This window comes from Crinia signifera, chromosome 6 (assembly GCF_055691185.1).
Source record: "Crinia signifera chromosome 6, ASM5569118v1, whole genome shotgun sequence".
NCBI lineage: Eukaryota > Metazoa > Chordata > Amphibia > Anura > Myobatrachidae > Crinia > Crinia signifera.
The window spans coordinates 70,544,678-70,563,064 of record NC_139222.1 but is presented as its reverse complement, the minus strand read 5'-3'; the positions used below and the strand labels follow the sequence as shown (position 1 = coordinate 70,563,064).

The following is an 18,387-nucleotide window of genomic DNA, read 5'->3' as shown; positions in this document are numbered from 1 at the left end:
ATTTCATTTTCTATGTGAAAGGTGTGTTAGTGAAATATAGAGTTGTGTTCAACAGTGACCAGAGTAGGTTTGACACGGATAGTTTTGACTTCAAGACAAAGGTCGACTTGGTAAGCAGCAAAGCTCGTAGTTTACAGAGTCCCAGTGGGCGTGTCCCCCCCCCCCCCCTCCATATTCCTTCGCAATTATGTGGCCCACAGAGAAATTATTTGATAGTCGCCAGGGTTTGCACTAATAAGCGCCGGGGGGGGTGGGTGGGCGCGGTTTCGGATCAGCGCTCACCTGCTGTTGCTGCTGCTGGAATGGGAGCTGGGAGCCTGGGAGGTGCTGCGCGCGCATGCGCAGCAGCCCTCCCGTGGCCATTTTGTATTTGGGCAAAGTGCTGCGGCCGCTACCCGCGGCCCAGCCGGCCCCTTTTTAATGAGTTTTGGGTCGGCCCACCGGGAAATGGCCCGGTTTCCCGGTGGGCCAATCCGCCCCTGCATGCGCATAAATCATTATGTGCAAGAAAAAAACATTGCTTCCCTGTGTGAACGACAGGGGGAGCAAATGAACCAGAATGACCCCCTAAGAGCATTCTTATGGGCCTGTAATGGTTTATATTTTGGGTTGACCCTCCTTTATTCCCGAGGCTTGTAAGGAATCAGCGTCATATGAGCAATTATCTCTTACTGTATCAGTGACTAATAGTATACTTGTAAGCTGCAATTTCATTTATACAGAACATAAAAATAGCTGCCATTGCTGGCTGTAGGTGCGCAGCTCCGTGCCTGCATTCACTGTAATTGTTCCCTCTTCGTAGGGATCATTGATGCCGATTGCAGGTTTGTGCACCTGGTGTTCACTCCAGTACATGGAAACCACATGGATACAATAGTCTCCATTTACAATGTCCTCTTTACTACAGTTTCATGTGCTTTTGTTTTGGAGAAAATAGTAATTATTAATCTAATAACAACAATAGTAGCAGTAATAATAATCATAATAACGACACCTGCAGCTCCAATGGAGTTGGTACACCAGGCTGAGAGATTGTTAGGACAACAGTAAGCTAAGTCACGGTTTGTCTTTTCTCAATGCAGCAAGTTAGGTGGGGTACACACCAGAACGATCCTGATTGTTAGTAGATCGTTAGCAGATTGTGTGATGGTCGCACGATCTGTTGGAGCACACGATCTGCTAACAATCTGCTAACGATCTGCTAACAATCTGATCCCAATCCAATCTGAGTCTGTATCCAGTTGAATGGAACTTTTACAGATCCTACCTGCAGCAGGTAGGACCTGTAAAACGACCAAACGACACCGGGGACGCGCATCGGATTGGATTTGGATCGGAATTGGATCTAAACTTGCCCAATCTACATACAATCTGCATCCAATCGGTCGGAATTGGATCCAGATTGATTAAATTGAGCCCTAATCGTTCTGGTGTGTACCCTGCCTAACAGATGCCCGCCTCATTCTCAGAGTGCACATTTCTAGAGCAACAAGGCTGACCACAGCCTGGCTGACCATTGCAAGCTGACTATTGTTAGTTTGTCATATTTTAAAGTAGGAATATTTTTAAGTAGGGCGAAAACAGTTACATAGATTAAAGCTTGGACTTATTCTGGACCAACTGTGATGTAACTCCTGTCTCCTTCTCATTACAGGTAACTCATATCATCTGTTACACCAGTATTTGTAGTATCTGCTTGCAAACTGCTATATTTAGGTAACTCATATCATCTGTTACACCAGTATTTGTAGTATCTGCTTGCAAACTGCTATATTTAGGTAACTCATATCATCTGTTACACCAGTATTTGTAGTATCTGCTTGCAAACTGCTATATTTAGGTAACTCATATCATCTGTTACACCAGTATTTGTAGTATCTGCTTGCAAACTGCTATATTTAGGTAACTCATATCATCTGTTACACCAGTATTTGTAGTATCTGCTTGCAAACTGCTATATTTAGGTAACTCATATCATCTGTTACACCAGTATTTGTAGTATCTGCTTGCAAACTGCTATATTTAGGTAACTCATATCATCTGTTACACCAGTATTTGTAGTATCTGCTTGCAAACTGCTATATTTAGGTAACTCATATCATCTGTTACACCAGTATTTGTAGTATCTGCTTGCAAACTGCTATATTTAGGTAACTCATATCATCTGTTACACCAGTATTTGTAGTATCTGCTTGCAAACTGCTATATTTAGGTAACTCATATCATCTGTTACACCAGTATTTGTAGTATCTGCTTGCAAACTGCTATATTTAGGTAACTCATATCATCTGTTACACCAGTATTTGTAGTATCTGCTTGCAAACTGCTATATTTAGGTAACTCATATCATCTGTTACACCAGTATTTGTAGTATCTGCTTGCAAACTGCTATATTTAGGTAACTCATATCATCTGTTACACCAGTATTTGTAGTATCTGCTTGCAAACTGCTATATTTAGGTAACTCATATCATCTGTTACACCAGTATTTGTAGTATCTGCTTGCAAACTGCTATATTTAGGTAATTGTGCAAATATTTTTATAAGATTTGAAAGTGAGTGAGAATTTATTAGTGGCTGGGATGGTATGTAACCTCTTACCATTTGTTATCTTAGTTTTATTGCTAGTGGAAGAGGGGCTCTGGCTGGGTGGGGTCTCAATCAATTAACTTAGAAACAGCTTTTAGTATATATTGTGAGCACAAGGCTGACCACAGCCTGGCTGACCATTGCAAGCTGACTATTGTTAGTTTGTCATATTTTAAAGTAGGAATATTTTTAAGTAGGGCGAAAACAGTTACATAGATTAAAGCTTGGACTTATTCTGGTCTTAAACTGGACAGAAACTGCCAACCAACTTAACATCTTCGTATCAAAGTGAATCAGAAAGACACCAGCAACCCAGAAAACCAAGACTGCTTTGAGTGAGCTCACTTCATTCTCACATCACACTACTCCTGGCTGCTTAATCTGCCTATTCAGCTGTGATATCACCATTTCTCCATCTGCTAAAACTTTTTGAATATCACTCTTTATGCTTGTACTTGCACTGTCCGTTTTGAAAATGCCCAGCTGTACCTCTTATGACTTTACCTCTCTTGCTGTTCCATTAAGAGTAGGTGTCCCTGATTATTTTATTCTTGGCCCTCTTATCTATCTCTACATGTCCTCTCTGGGTGAACTTATTTGCTCACTCGACTTCCACTATGCCGAAAATACTAAAATCTACCCCTCGTTTCCTGATCGCTCTCCTTCCATCCTAACTCATATCTCCAACTGTCTCTCTGCTGTCTACTCTTGGATGACCCAGCGCTTTTTTAGACTTAAAATATCAAACACTAAGCTGACCTCTTCCGACCCTCCTGCATAAAACCTGACCATCTCTCATCCTAACCTGTTTATGCCCACCTCTCCCCCTTCTGTGTTATACCTGTCTGTCTAAGCCTCCCCTTTAGAATGTAAGCTCTCACGGGCAGGGCCCTCTCTCCTCATGTGCCTTTCTTAGAATATATAAACCACTGCCACCCTGATAATTGCTTCAGTGTCCTGTCCCCTGATGTAACTATCTGTATTAACCATGTACTTGTCCTAAACTGTCTTGTAATGTAATTTTGTTTTGTGTTTGCTCATAACTATGCTCTGTACAGCGCTGCGGAATTTGTATGCGCTATATAAGAAACTGTTAATAAATAAATAAATAAATAATACACACTATACAAGTTTTGGGTTGATCGGACAGATATTGGGTCATGGGCCCAATAATTGATTAGTGATACACTGCACCAGGGCCTGAGTCCAAATCATTTCGTCTCCCGATATAGCGTGTGGTGCGCATGTTACGTTGTTCATGTGCTTTTGGGATCCTTCACAGAATGCAGTAGTGTCCATTCTAGCACCCTGCACCTTGTAAAATCCTTGCAGTTCCTCCTTCCTGCCTGTGGTGTCGCTCTCTGCTATGGCGCTTCTACCACAGTGTGCTCTGTATTTCAGCACAGAAATACAAACCAAACTGTTGTAGAAGCACCATAGCAGTGAGCGACACCTCAGGCCGGAAGGGGGAACTGCAAGGATTTTACAAGGTGCAGGGTGCTAGAATGAACACTACTGCAGTATGTGCACAGACCTCAACCGACAACTAGTCTATAATGTACAGAGACATTACTGGGGAGGGATTTGGAATCAAAGGGATGGTTAAGTACTAAACAACTATTGGGTAGTGTGTACTCTGTACATTTTTAGATGTTCTGAAGGTTCTAAGTTGGGCAAACTAGTTGCTTAAGAAATCAGACAGATCATGAGCAATGCAGAAGTGTTGCCACCTTCTCTCCTGGCTCCCAGTCAATACCCCTCCCAGAGTAACCTCTCTCATCCTCTGTCTCCATCCCCACCCCCTCTGTTTATTAAATCTCAGGAAATACCACAGAACACATTCCGCCCTCCACCAATGAAAGGAGAACATGTGACCTGCAAGGACCTGCATTTCCCACAGAGAGAAATATTTTATTCCAGGAGTCAGGCACAGGGAGTTGACACCACCTCCTCCCCCACTTCAATGATCAGCATTTTTTCTTTGGCTAACACACTTTATTCATTTCTTCCCTTGAATCAGAGGCTGAATATCATCTTATGTAGACTGTCTCCCAGACCTAAGAAGCCTTTCATGATCTGACCGACTCGCGTCACCGTTGCATTCTTCTGAGAAAAGCATTTCAGGTCAATGTACTGTACTATGCTCATTGTCTTCTCTGGTAGGGCCTGGTGGGGATTTGTGCTTTGCAGCAGTCGCAGTGACATGAGCACCTTATCTATTGTTCATCTTTACACTTACAATGACTTAAATCATCCAAGGTTTATGTAATTGAGTTACTATCATATTTGTATCCACTGATTAGTGTCTGCCTTATGCTGACTTAAGAGTGGGCGATTTGCAGATTTGAAATCAACCGTTAATAAGACACAGATATTACAATTCTCTCGCATTTGTCAGCTGTTTATGCTCTTTAATTCCCTTTACTACTGGAGCTGCATATCGCACTGAGGTCCTTTTGTATTTGGTATAGACAGATAAATGGCAATCTCAGTTTTACAAACATATTGGGGGCCAGATTTACAAACAGATTGTGGGCCAGATTTATCAAGCTTTAAAAAGTGATCAAATGGAGAGTGATAAACAACCAGCCAATCAACTCCTACCTGTCATGCCTGTGACATGGCAGTTAGGAGCTGATTGGCTGGTTGTTTATCACTCTCCATTTTAGCAATTTTTGAAACTTGATACATCTGGCCCTGTGGTTAAAAAAAAAAAAAGTCAGGAGTTGATTGGTTGGTACTTTATCGCTCTACATGATTCGATTAATGTCCCCCCCGTGGTGTGCCAGAGTCACTGATATTAAAGCTATATCCCGCCCAGGCTACACAGTACACGCTCCTGCATTATCTTTACAAGGTCAGATTGTACTGTCAACTTTAATACACAGCAATAAAGATCGCGAGTAAAGATGGTAAGCTCCTGACAACCAGGTCTATATCACTACCGGTTTCAAATAATTCCATATTTTATCATTCAAATTCATTCTGCTTATAAAGTGCTTCTTTGTTTTATATAAAATATAAAAACATTTAGATTTTTTTTTTTTCAAAACCAAACTTATGCTGTGTACACACATTGAGATTTGACGTGAGATTTTGACGATATAGTCAAAATCGCATGCAGATCGCACAGGTTTTTTACCTTGCGATCCCGATGCGCGCTCCCGCATCGAAACCCAGATAGACAGGGCAGCAATGACCATACAGTGCAAATCTAATGCAGATTGTATGTAAATAGTACAGAGAAAGCAAATATTGCATAGCACTCGAATCTTAAGTCGAATAGCAAGGGCATCTCACCGTGTGTACATGCCATAATTCTATTCTTCAATATATGTTTATTGTAACCATATGCACTATACTCAATAACACTCTCATTTGCAAAGGTGGCACCAATACTTGTTAAATCATCCGGGGAGAGAAACAGGCGGCTAAAGTACCATATTCTACATACACCGTGCAGCATTATATTGAATGTTGTGCATCAATGATTGAGCACTTGTGCACAGTAGCTGACCATCTCTCTAGAGTCCAATGGAATTGTGCGGCTGCTCTTCCTGTGTAACATCGGTGAAGCTCATGTCCGACCAATGCTTAAAGGTGTAAGCATGGCATTCATGATTTCACCAATTGCCCATACTTCGAATTTGTACAAGATTAATCTAGCAAACTGAAGTCTACATACAGTACTTGGATTTAGCTGAAAACTAACCAATAAAACAACATACTCTTAAGTCCGTCCTTGTCTATTATCCCTTCCCAGCACTTCTGTTCGGTTGGAATGTTTCTGCCTGTACTAAGACTTATATATCCTGATCATTTGTATCATTCCACAGATAAATACGCAGATAATATAATGCAGGTATTGCTCCGTTAAATACCAATTGTGCGCAGAAGCCATAATGGTGAAGATTATTGATCATCTCCTCTGATGGTAAGGCTAATGTAATCAGAGACGGAACTACCATTGGTACAGCAGGTGCAGTGCACCCCTGCTGTCCCTGTCACCCTCTTCCCATCGTCCTCTGCCTCCCCCTGCTTCTCCTGGTCACCCTCTGCCTCTCCCTCTCACCCACAGCCGTGATGCATATTGTGAACTTGGGTTGGGGTGGAGGAGGGGAGCCCAAATATTTTTTTTTGCACCTGGGCCAACCACTCACAACTTCCACCACTGAATGTTATCTACAAAAACAACAACAACTGGTTATAGGGTACCAAAATAGACTCACCTGCATATCCCAATGCACTGTCCCCTCAGGCTGATAGTACTCCCTTTTTCTTGTTCACTTGAATAAATCCATTCTCCTGCAATAAATGGCAAGACAAAAATATATTAAGACTGGGTGGAGAGGGCTATTAATTAGAATCTTCCGATAGTGCATCAGCGGTAGCGGTAGGATTTATAATCTATACGGTGCACTGCAGTGTATATGTAGTGTGACCATCTTTTAGATATCAGGAATCGCTGGTGCTGTTGATATTTATGGACCGACAGTGCCACAAGGAAAATGCTTCCATATTCAGCAGCGGAAAACACCTGCGGGCTATGAGAAGGCACTAGACTCCTTAAAGACAATTTACTCCGTCACATGAGTAACGCTGAACTCAAGCAAAAACTAATATTACATTTGCCAAATGTTTACACATAGCCGAGGCAGATACGTTCATATTCATAAGACTACGGGCCAGATTCTCTAAGCTTCAAAAGTGATAAAATGGAGAGTGGTAAACAGCCAGCCAATCAGCTCCTGCCTGACATTTTTCAAACACAGTCTGTGACATGGCAGCTAGGAGCTGATTGGCTGGCTGTTTATCTTCATTTTATCACTTTTGAAGCTTAGAGAATCTGGCCCTACAGCTGATAAGTTCCTAGTGATCTCAAAGGTTCAGTTCTCATGTTTTTTATCTTATAAAATGTATTTATTTATTTACAGTTTCTTATATAGCGCAGCAAATTCCATTGTGCTTTACAATAGGAAACAGTGATAAAACAAACTGGGTAATAACAAACCGACATAAAGGTAGGAGGGCCCTGCTCGTGACTGGGACATTTCAGTGTCAACCAAGGAATTTTGTGAGTGGGAAAGCATCGGCAAGTAAAACAGATTTATAAAGGTCTTCCTAATAAATAAGCTTCTGCTGTATTTATATTTTCTATCATTAGGGAACATAACGTGGTGTACAGTATCTTCCTAAGGGCCTACTGTAAAATATACACAGCGTGGATTGTAAGCACAACTGTATGTGTATTTTCTATCATCAGGGAAAATAACGTGCTGTATATGGGGGATATTCTAGTTGATTTGGAAGCCTGTGAATTTGCAGCCTTGCGAATCCACCAGACGCCGCCCTGCGAATGTGGGAAGTGTTTAACGCATACATTGAAACACCCAATAATGTAAGTCAGTGGGCAAGTGAATACACACCCACTGTCCAACAAGCGTCTTCTAAATCATTTCCAATGTCGGCACTCTAGGTCAGTGGTTCCCAACCGTGGTCCTCAAGTACCCCCAACAGTGCACGTTTTCCAGGTCACACGGCAGGTGCACTCATTATTCAGGCACATTTGAAAAGATCACAGGTGGAGCTAATTATCTCACCTGTGATTCTGTGTGGAGACCTGAAAAACGTGTACTTTTGGGGGTACTTGAGGACCAGGGTTGGGAACCACTGCTCTAGGTAATACAAACTGAACTTCTATTAGGGTTACCACCTCATCCCCTTAATTCTGGACACATATCAATTACGCAGGTTCTGTGGCTGGCTGACTTCAAGACTCCATTTCACCTGGTTTTAATCAGCCACAGAACCTGTGTAATTAATATATGTACAGAATTAAGGGGATGAGGTGATAACCCTAACTTCTATGGCAAGGTTCATTAGGTCCATGGTATACTATGCGCCAGGGAACCTTCAAAATGCATTAGTGAACCTAATTACAACCTTCTATAGAAGAAAGAGTTTTTGTCTATGCTGGTGACATTATTTTTTTAACGCCTTTCTTAAGCAGCACCAATAACAATTGAAGTCAACACTATAAAACATTTACTACAAACATAAACAAATTACCCCCCCCCCCCCCTCCATTATTTACTAATTACCGGCAGGGGCTGTACACCTGACGCACCTGTAAAGCCAGTGCAGTGACTAGTCAGCAATCTCCACCATACAAAGGTATCAATACTCATCTCACAACAGAGAATGACTGAAAGGCAAGACACAAGCTGAAGAGATGAGCGTTCCCCTTCAGCCCTCCGCTCTGCAGAAAACCTGGAGAATGATTTCACAATGAAACATTGCTCCCCACCACTTTGAGAACACCGAGGCAGCTTCTATGTTCTCTTTGGAGAAAGTTGTGGAGGATGCCTGTGAACAGTATAACATTTTTCAGAGAGCGGATCTTCCCAAACAAAGGGCTGATTGTTATAAGCTAGGGGTGGAGGGAACATAAGTCATGAATCTACACCTCAGCAGTGTGCTATCAGTGGGAAGCTAAAGGATTGCAGAGCATATCTGCTGTGAGGCGCTGCCAACAGGCCTCACAAATGTTTGGTTTCTTCGCTCTGCAAGTTAACCCTTGTGTGAGGTTTACAATTGCCAAGTGTCCCAGTGTTTACTGTCAGTGTGAGGGAAGGGAGTTCATCATTTTCCAGAGGAACGCGTCATTCTGTTAATCACACACATCACCAATTTGCAGATCTTTTCTCTGCGCGCCTACCCTCCATGCCCCTGAATCAGTATAGCTTTGAACTCTGCGGCACCAGTAATTGTGGCTGGATATTTTGAATATGCCATCCTGCAGTCACCAAATGAGCTAATCAGCCGTGCATGAGCGGACTGTTAATGTGCTTCTAGATGCTGACAGAAGCTGTGCAGAGATGGGGCAAAGGGAAGCCAGAACACAGCGTATCATTCAACGGGGAAATCAGAGCTTTTTAACAAATGTACAAACATGGCCAAACTCATTAGAAGATGCACACAATTCCAAATGCAATTTATATTAAAGAGACTCCCAAGTCTATACTCTGAAGTGGGAGGGGAAAGAGCAACTTGTAGCCAATCAGATCATCAGAATACTGTGAGAGATGCTGATCTGACAGCAAATGTCAGCACTGATGGATTTATGTACAGTCAGTGGAATATATTCATCTGCAGGTTATGATTGAATGGATTTACATGTTAAGTACATTAGGGATAATATAAATAGGAGTACTGCTATCTTCACACCACACATCAGAGCTGGGTAATCGCCGGGTTGCTGCCGGGTCAAGGCATACCTCCCAACTTTGGAATTACTCCTGGAATCTGGGGGCATGGACTACAAATCGCATCACTCCTGGGAGGCCACACCCCCATTTTGCTGCTGTGGAGGCATGGCCAGCGGCTCTAATCAGTTTACCAGGGATGCAGTATCAATGCTAGAATCACAACCGCTGACCAGAAAACCGGTACCGGAATACTGACATCAATGAGAATCCCAACTGCTTTCAACCAGAATGTAAGTATGTGGAGAGGGTTACGGTTTAGGCACTTGGGGTTAAGCTGCAGGGTAAGGGGGGTTAGGATTAGGTGCTAAGTAGAGCTAGGGTTAGGCTGCGGTGGAAGGGGTAGGGTTAGGCAGCAGAGAGGGAGGTTTAAGGTTAAGGGAGGGCAGGGGGATGGTAAACATACTGACCAGACATGTCGGCATTCCCTGCATCTGGACGCCGGCGGTGGTATTCTCACCGCCAGCATCCCCACCACCAGTCATCCGTATGATTACCATTTCACACATCACACCCAATTTTCGGTGCATGAACTCCTGCCCATTACTTTCTAAAAGACCACATGTAAATGCTGAGTCATGTGATCACTCTTTGTGGAAGTGATGCAGCCACAGGCACTTCCCGTTGACAAGGCACCGAGGAACATAAAATGTATGGCAGAGACAGATCATCTATAACCGCCATAGTATACAAAAAAATATATAGAGAAGCCCATTGTTGATGCCTAGGATTCACAATTTAAATAAAAATTTCACATTTTAAACAAAAAAATACATCCAGTTACATACTGTATGAGCAAACCTGCATGATCAGAAGATAGATGGGCAATTTTGTTTACTTTGCAAATGAGATTATTTATTTTTCTTGATAAAAATGTAAAATTACGGTACTTGTGAGTTATCCGGGCTGCCGATTTTTTCATCGCGCCCGAAATCGTGGGCATCGCGTCGGTCGTGGCCGTTATAAGGAGCCGCGACGCGATGCCCACGATTTCCCATAGACAGTAATGTTAAAAGACACGATGGACCCGATTTAAGACGCGATGGACCCGATTTCCCATAGACAGCAATGTTAAAATAAAATGACCATGTGAAATTGGCCAATATGGCCATTTCACATTGGATATGTTTTAAAAAAAAATGTTTCATGGCCCCCCACCACCGTTAACGCCACCCCGCTATTGACGCCAACCCGAAGCGTGGCGAGCGCAGCGAGCCCGTGAGGGGCGGCGGTACGCGTCCTCCGACCTTTTCATGCCCTACTATCCACTAGGGCGTGGAGTGAGAATAGAATAGTGTGGCGAGCGCAGCGAGCCACCGAGCCCGAAGCGTGGCGAGCGCAGCGAGCCCCGCGAGGGGACGCGGACACCTTCACAGGTATCCGCGTGCCCTTGCGGGCTTCACAGGTGTCCGCGTCCCCTCGCCACGCTTCGGGCACGGTGGCTCGCTGCGCTCGCCACACTATTCTATTCTCAATCCACGCCCTAGTGGATAGTAGGGCATGAAAAGGTCTGAGGACGCGTACCGCCGCCGCTCGCCACGCTTCGGGTTGGCGTCAATAGCGGGGTGGCGTTAACGGAGGTGGGGGGCCATGAAACATTTTTTTTAAAAACATATTGGCCAATTTCACATGGTCATTTTATTTTAACATTGCTGTCTATGGGAAATCGGGTCCATCGCGTCTTTTAACATTACTGTCTATGGGAAATCGGGTCCATCGCGTCTTTTAACATTACTGTCTAGAGGAAATCGTGGGCATCGCGTCGCGGCCCCTTATAACGGCCACGACCGACGCGATGCCCCCGATTTGGGGCTAAATCGCGGGCATCGCGTCGGTCGGGTGTCCTTAAGTTAACCAAACTTAAGGACAAAATCGGCAGCCCGGATAACTCACAAGTACCAAAATTACTTATTTGAAATCTAAATGAATAGGAAACGGACCATCCATAATGCAGAGAGATCAAATATACAAGAGCTAAATGGTCACAGATGTCCTAAAAAGTCTAATATGAATTTAAAAAGTATATATATTATTATAGATGGCGTAATGGTCAGCATTACTGCCTCACAGCACTGAGGTAAAGCTGTGTACACATGGTGCAATATATTGCTCAGGGTCTAGTTTTCATCAGCGACCAGAGATGGACAGGAGACTCTGCCGGGGGAGCCGCAGAGGGAAACAGCTGATAGCAAGAGCAAGCTCCTGCAACCAGCGATCCTTAGGGGGCTGAACACGGGAGCGCGAACCCAGCGATTTATCGCTACAGCACAAACAAATCACCGTGTGTACACAGCTTAACTGTGCAGAGTATGTATATTCTCCCCATGCTTGACCAGATTTCCTCCAAGTTCTCTCTGGTTTCCTCTGACAATCCAAAAACAGGTAGGTTAATTGAAATCAGACAAAAAATAATCCTGTGTGTGCATGGGCAGACTAGATGGGCCAAGTGGTTCTCATCTGCCGTCACATTCTATGTTTCAATGTAACATGTATGTACATATAAATGGATAGCAACACATGCTAGGAATACTAATACTAAAAGGAATACTAATGATAATAATAATGATATGTAGAGAAAAAGCTAATCATTTATAAATGGTCAGTGGTAGCACCAGAGAATCTCCCTGTCTCTCTAATAATAGATGCGCTTAGAGCAGTTTTCAAGAGCCTAAACAGATGAGACATTTTTTTTGCATTACTACATTGGTTATTTTAACCCTTAGATGCTGTGTCTTTATAGGGGCTCTTGAACCACTGACTCTGTACTAAATCACTTTAAGGCCTGGAGTAACGTAAGTCACATTATTTGTTTATTAGCACTGGCAAACTGTATGAATATAACAAATTCTTCTACCTCCCCTTGTCTTAATACAAGAGCTAGTCAAACAACGCTACAGGACCTCAGCAGAGCTACAACCTCATAAAGTGGTCAACACTCATATTAAGTTTCCCTTTATCGGCTAATGACACTACAGCTAATGTTATTGGTTGGATGTGGATAAGTAGAATAGTGGCTATACGAATAATTGGCTTCAAAGCACATACTATATAACCATCTAACCTTCCTAAAGTGTATGCTTCAAGTTACATACTGCTGGGTATGTCCAAGTACATGTGTGCACCGCAGTGCATTATGGGAGATCTTTATAAAAAACTGGTTACACAGCAGAATGTTATTTTGCTAATACAGTTTGGGTTACAGCGCATTTACCAGTTACCTGTTTAAATAAAGGTTCCAAAAACTGTTACCTCAAAACCTGTTCAAACTTTACTTCAAAGGGGGAGATGTATCAAACTTTGACGAGAGAGACAAAGTGCAGATACAAAGCACCAGCCAATCAGCTTCTTACTGTACTTTTACAGGAGCTGATTGGTTGGTACAGTGGTGTGTTTCAACAAACCAAGTAAATTGTAAACCATGAACTCAATGGTTGAAATGTAACCATTAATAAAAGTTGCCTAAATTAAAATAGCTACTAATAATGTAATAAGATATATATAGGAGTTTAAGGAGCTATTTTTAGATGAAGTCATGGTTGTGGGAGGAGGAGGAGGATAGACATTTGTATATGGGCGCAAGACTGGCCATCTGGCTCTTCAGGCCAGAAGGGCTGATGGCACGTTGGGATGGTGCGACTACACAGTGAGCAGCAATGGACGTGCGCAGCGCAGCCTTCCAGCTTTCTGTTGACCCACCTTCCCATCTGACATGTTTGTATCACTGAAGGATGGGGGCATGCCATAAGGTCAGCTCTGTGAGCAGTGCGCCACCCCCTGTAACATACACACTGAAATGCCACAGCCCAGTGCTCAGCTAACAAACATAAAGTTGAATATTTTTGGTTTGAAAGTTTCCATTTCTGTATATTTTACACTTTTATGTAACAACTTGAAGTTGTATCTAATCTCTCCCTAAACCTGGTCATGTGCAGCCAAATTATGTTACACAAAAAGGAAAATAAGTATTTCCTACTGCAGATACATTGCACACGCGTCTAACTAGTCATACCATGCCCAATCCATGAAATGCCTTTACATCATCCTATTATTAGATAGCATGCAACAGGTACTAGGTGATAGGCTATTTCCATGTTAAAGGATAATAAAACCTCAAGCAAAAGGAGAACAAACTGATAATATAAGAATGTCCCCAGAGTTTGGAAATTCACTAGTCTAAATGCCGGAACAATTAACACCACCACATCAGTTTTTCCCAAATGTAGAACTAGAGGCGGCCTAACAGTCCAGGTTTTAAGGATATGCACCGCTAAAAAAGTTTTTTTTGTTTTTTTAAATCAAATTGACTGAGGTCCTAATTAAAGCACCTGTCCTCAAGCCTAGATATCCTTAATACATGGACTGTTAGGGTGCCTTGTGGGCCAATTTTGGGAAACTCTGCACTATAGGGGTTATTCAGATCTAATCGCTGGGTTATCGATCGCCTGCGCATGTGTAAAGATCATAGCGCACGTGTGCGAGGCCATCCTGCGATAAAATCCAGCATCTTTTTTAAGCGCTAGCCATTTTCTAGTTGATTGACAGGGCGCCAGCGTTTGGGGGTGTTAAACATTTTCTGGGAGTGTCAGGAAAACCGCAGGCATATCCCGGTGGTTTCTGGGAAGGTGTGTGTCATCAGCTGTGTGCTGTTTCTGTTGCACCAGCCGACTAGGTCCAGGCTGACTTGCACGTACTGGAAAAATCATTTCCTGATGAGTGAGTTGCGAATGGATTTGCCGATCTGCAATATTTCCGCAAGCCTCTCGCAGCCTTGCAAAGTGCGGGATTGAACTCTGGTTGGGTGGCAGCTATCTGATGGTAGGGCTCTGCAATTAGCAGAGAAGCATTCAGGTCCGAATAACCCCCTATATCATTATAGTATGAAGGGTCGGAATGCTAAAGCTCACATATACTCACTTACACACGCATCTTATACTCTATACTGGTCGTGCGAAGCAGCTTTTATGCGGATTACAGTATGTAGTGGATGGATTGCAAATGTTGTATCTAGCTTTTCATCTTCACAACAATTCTTGAATGAGATATAGAACAATAAAACTGCACTCAACGGCATGGCTTGCACTATAACTGCATTTTGTACACACACACACACACACACACACACACACACACACACACACACACATATATATCAGATAGATTAAAAGAAAAAACAAGAGCCCTTGCAGATAACTACAAATTAAACAATTATAGATTTTTCTTCTCCCCCCACCCTTAGGAGGTGGAAGGAAAGGGTGGGTGCAAGTGTGTAAGTACATTTATAATCCACCTCCTCCTCTCTACGCTCTCCAAGATTTCTATGAATCACAGCACAAGGGCTCATTATAACCACACAGAACAGCGTGCCAAGCACCATGCGAGCCCTGAGCGTGCAGCAAGGAAAGCAGGCGCGCAGAACTAGCACAATGCTGACACACACGCAGAGCCCACCTCTGTAGGATTCCAAATAGAGTCTGACATCTGCAACCTGCGTCACCCTCTTCAGGCAACAACACGAGCCCATACAGCGATGCTCTCTTCACCATGACCCAGAGATAAAAATAATTGTTCCTTTCATCACTGATCAATTAACTATATTAAATTAACTACAGTACACCGTATATGTCTTATGTTTAAGACAGATATTAGGATCGATAGGCGCAAACATTATTTGTCTTGAGCACTAGTTTTATTTTATACTTTCATTTGGTTTTAAGCCTCATTTTGTTCTCCAGCATTAAACACGAGAGTAAAGATACTAAATGATGTACCCATTGGAATCTCACATAACCCCACTTTCTCCCGCTTGGCTCCCTAACAGTCCATACACACTGAGCAAATTTCAACCATACAAGCCATTTTCCTGGGGGTGAATGGCTTCCAACTCAGGATATTATAAAAAGCCATCCACCCTGCCGCTCATCTGCTCATTGCCAGGCCATACACTCTGGGCAGCCAAATGGCAAAATTGAGCAGCTTTCAGCTCAAGATCACCCAGTGTGTGGCCTTTAGACCAGGGATGGGGAACCTTCGGCCCTCCAGCTGTTGTTGAACTGATGCCCTGCTTCAGTTTTGTTATTTGGCCATGGTAAAACTGTTGCAGAGCATGCAGGGATATGTAGCTTAATAACAGCTGGAGGGCCGAAGGTTCCCCATCCCTGCTTTAGACAGTCTGGTTATAGGTTGTTCTTCAAACTAAAAGTGAAATTCTGACCAACATCGATCTAGACCCCTAGATAATATTATTTAAAAGAAACATTAAGGATCAAACAGTCTAAAAGCGAAATTAAAATGTGCATTTTCTAGAAATAAATTTGACATATCCCAGAGCACCGTACCCAGGAGAAGCACTAAGCTTCCACCCACTACTGGCACCAACTTGACCGACATTCATGCATACTGTAAACAAAAGTCATTCGGACATATGCAAAGTAAGTTCTCTCTGTGTCACACAAAACAACAAATATATGACCGAACACATCCAAGCGTATCGCTGATAAATGCCCCTTACGGTGTATTTGCAAGTGTTTTCATTCTTAAGAGCCACGTTTCAGTCAGACAGAACACAAGTGTGCTATTTGATTTGCAGGATACCACACTATTGACTAGTATTCCTTTTAGAAAGCAACTTGCAGAAAGTGACCTTTTCCCAATCCTTTAAACCCATCATTTGTCTCTCGCAAACCATGTAAGAGTCTGCAACGCATTGGCAGAAAAATGATTTCCCTTTCATGCCTTCACCTGCGAACACTTTATGGCCATTTATCAGAACACTGCAAGAAATTAATCATCCTTTAAAAGTATACAAATAAAAGCAATGATCTTCTGAATAATAATCTGCAGAACAAATCACCCTTTATGTGCAAGGGTATTCACTGTACTCTTTAAAGTCTGCTTGTTCCAGGAGATCACCATGTTAATGCCAGCCGTAGACAAATCAGTAGTAAGGACCTTGTTAGCAGCCCTACATCTTGTCTGCTCATTAGGAGCGTATCTGGTGCTTCATCAGCTGAAGGATGCAGTCAGAGAATCAGCAATGACCAGCAACAAGCCACGCCATGGGGGGGGGGGGGGGGATGGACTACGGGAGGTACTGTAGGGTTTACCTACCTAATGATCTGCTCACATGTAACAGGTCACGTAACTAACTGGTAAATCTGCTTTAGCGGTTACCCATTCTTTAATGCCCATTCTATTTGAAATTTGTTTTTACATCAAGTCATATAATTAATATTTCTCACACATTTTCTATGTCCGCACTGCACCGGTATCCCTCTGATGTGTTTCACCGATCAGTGGTAACAATTCTTAAACTAGATTTGGTTCATTCAATTTCTGATATAAAGTGGTTTGTGAAATGACCGGTCGTAACTTTGATCTTTTTTGGCCAATTATGATGAAGCCTTTATTAGCCAATTAGAAGGTAATAAAAAATAGACAGGATAATAAATTTTTTACAGGATGTGATGCAAAAGAACATAAATGTCCCCACCAACAGGCTGATATGCAAGTGCTACTACAGGTTAAGTATCCCTTATCCAAAATGCTCAGGACCACGATTTTTACTGATTTTGGAACATTTTTTTTTTCAGACTCACCTGGTCCCCTGTTGGTGCCCCAATGGTCCATGGAGGCCTTAGGAATCCTCTCCAGCGGCATCTCCAGTCCCAGGGGTGCATTGCGTGAGTGCGTTGGTGACCATGCACTCACGTAATGCACCCCTGTATCCGGAGATGCCGCCGAGGAGGATTCAAAAGGCCGCTGTGGACACCGGAGGATGAGGTAAGTATGAAAAAGAGGCTGGGGGAATGGGCAAAAAAACTAAATTAAATATTGTGAAAGACCATAGTTTTCGGAATATTTTGGTTTTTGGAATATATGGATAAGGAAGACTCGACCTATATATCCTTTCTCCTACTCTAATAAGCATGCTATGTATAGGCAAACAGGATAGACCGACCAACAGTGGTTCCTGCCCTGGGTTCTATTTACATTGTGCGCCTCTGCACAAACACGCACTGCTTTCTCTCTACCAGATGATCAATCTTATGCATATAACAATGCATGAAACTAATCTTGAGTATGGAGGAGTGCAGGATTCCTCAAGGCATCGACGAGGGCACCTGCAAATGTGTTCTCGCAATCTCTGCAGACAAGTATGACACTTTCGTATGGGTGTGCAACAGAGCATAAAATAAACTGCTGAGAGATTTGAGTTAAACCGGTGGCACTTCTGCATAATGAGACCGCATAAGATGAAGGATACAAGACACAGGGGGAGATGTAGCAAACCATGAGAGAGAATGTACCACTCTGCTATAACTGACATTTTTCAATTACAGTTAGGAGCTGATTCTTATGGGACCCACCTACACTGGTAGCGATGTGTGTAGATGAGTGTTCTGAGCAATGCTAGATGGTTCAGAATGCTCATCGCACAGTGCTGCGCCGCTGAGCGATGTGTCAGGGACAGTGTGCTCCTCGCACAGTGCTGCGCCGCTGAGCGATGTGTCAGGGACAGTGTGCTCTGCTGAGA

General features: G+C 43.0%; 1 protein-coding gene across 5 annotated transcripts in view; it reads right to left on the bottom strand.

The window, feature by feature from the left end:
- ZMIZ1 (zinc finger MIZ-type containing 1) overlaps window positions 1-18,387 on the bottom strand; it is a 293,441-nt gene that overhangs the window by 118,399 nt on the left and 156,655 nt on the right. For all 5 annotated transcript variants that reach the window (XM_083146266.1, XM_083146270.1, XM_083146269.1 and 2 more), the window contains one exon: window positions 6,819-6,894. The gene's annotated coding sequence lies outside the window, so the exon portion shown is untranslated. The remainder of the gene's footprint in view (window positions 1-6,818; window positions 6,895-18,387) is intronic.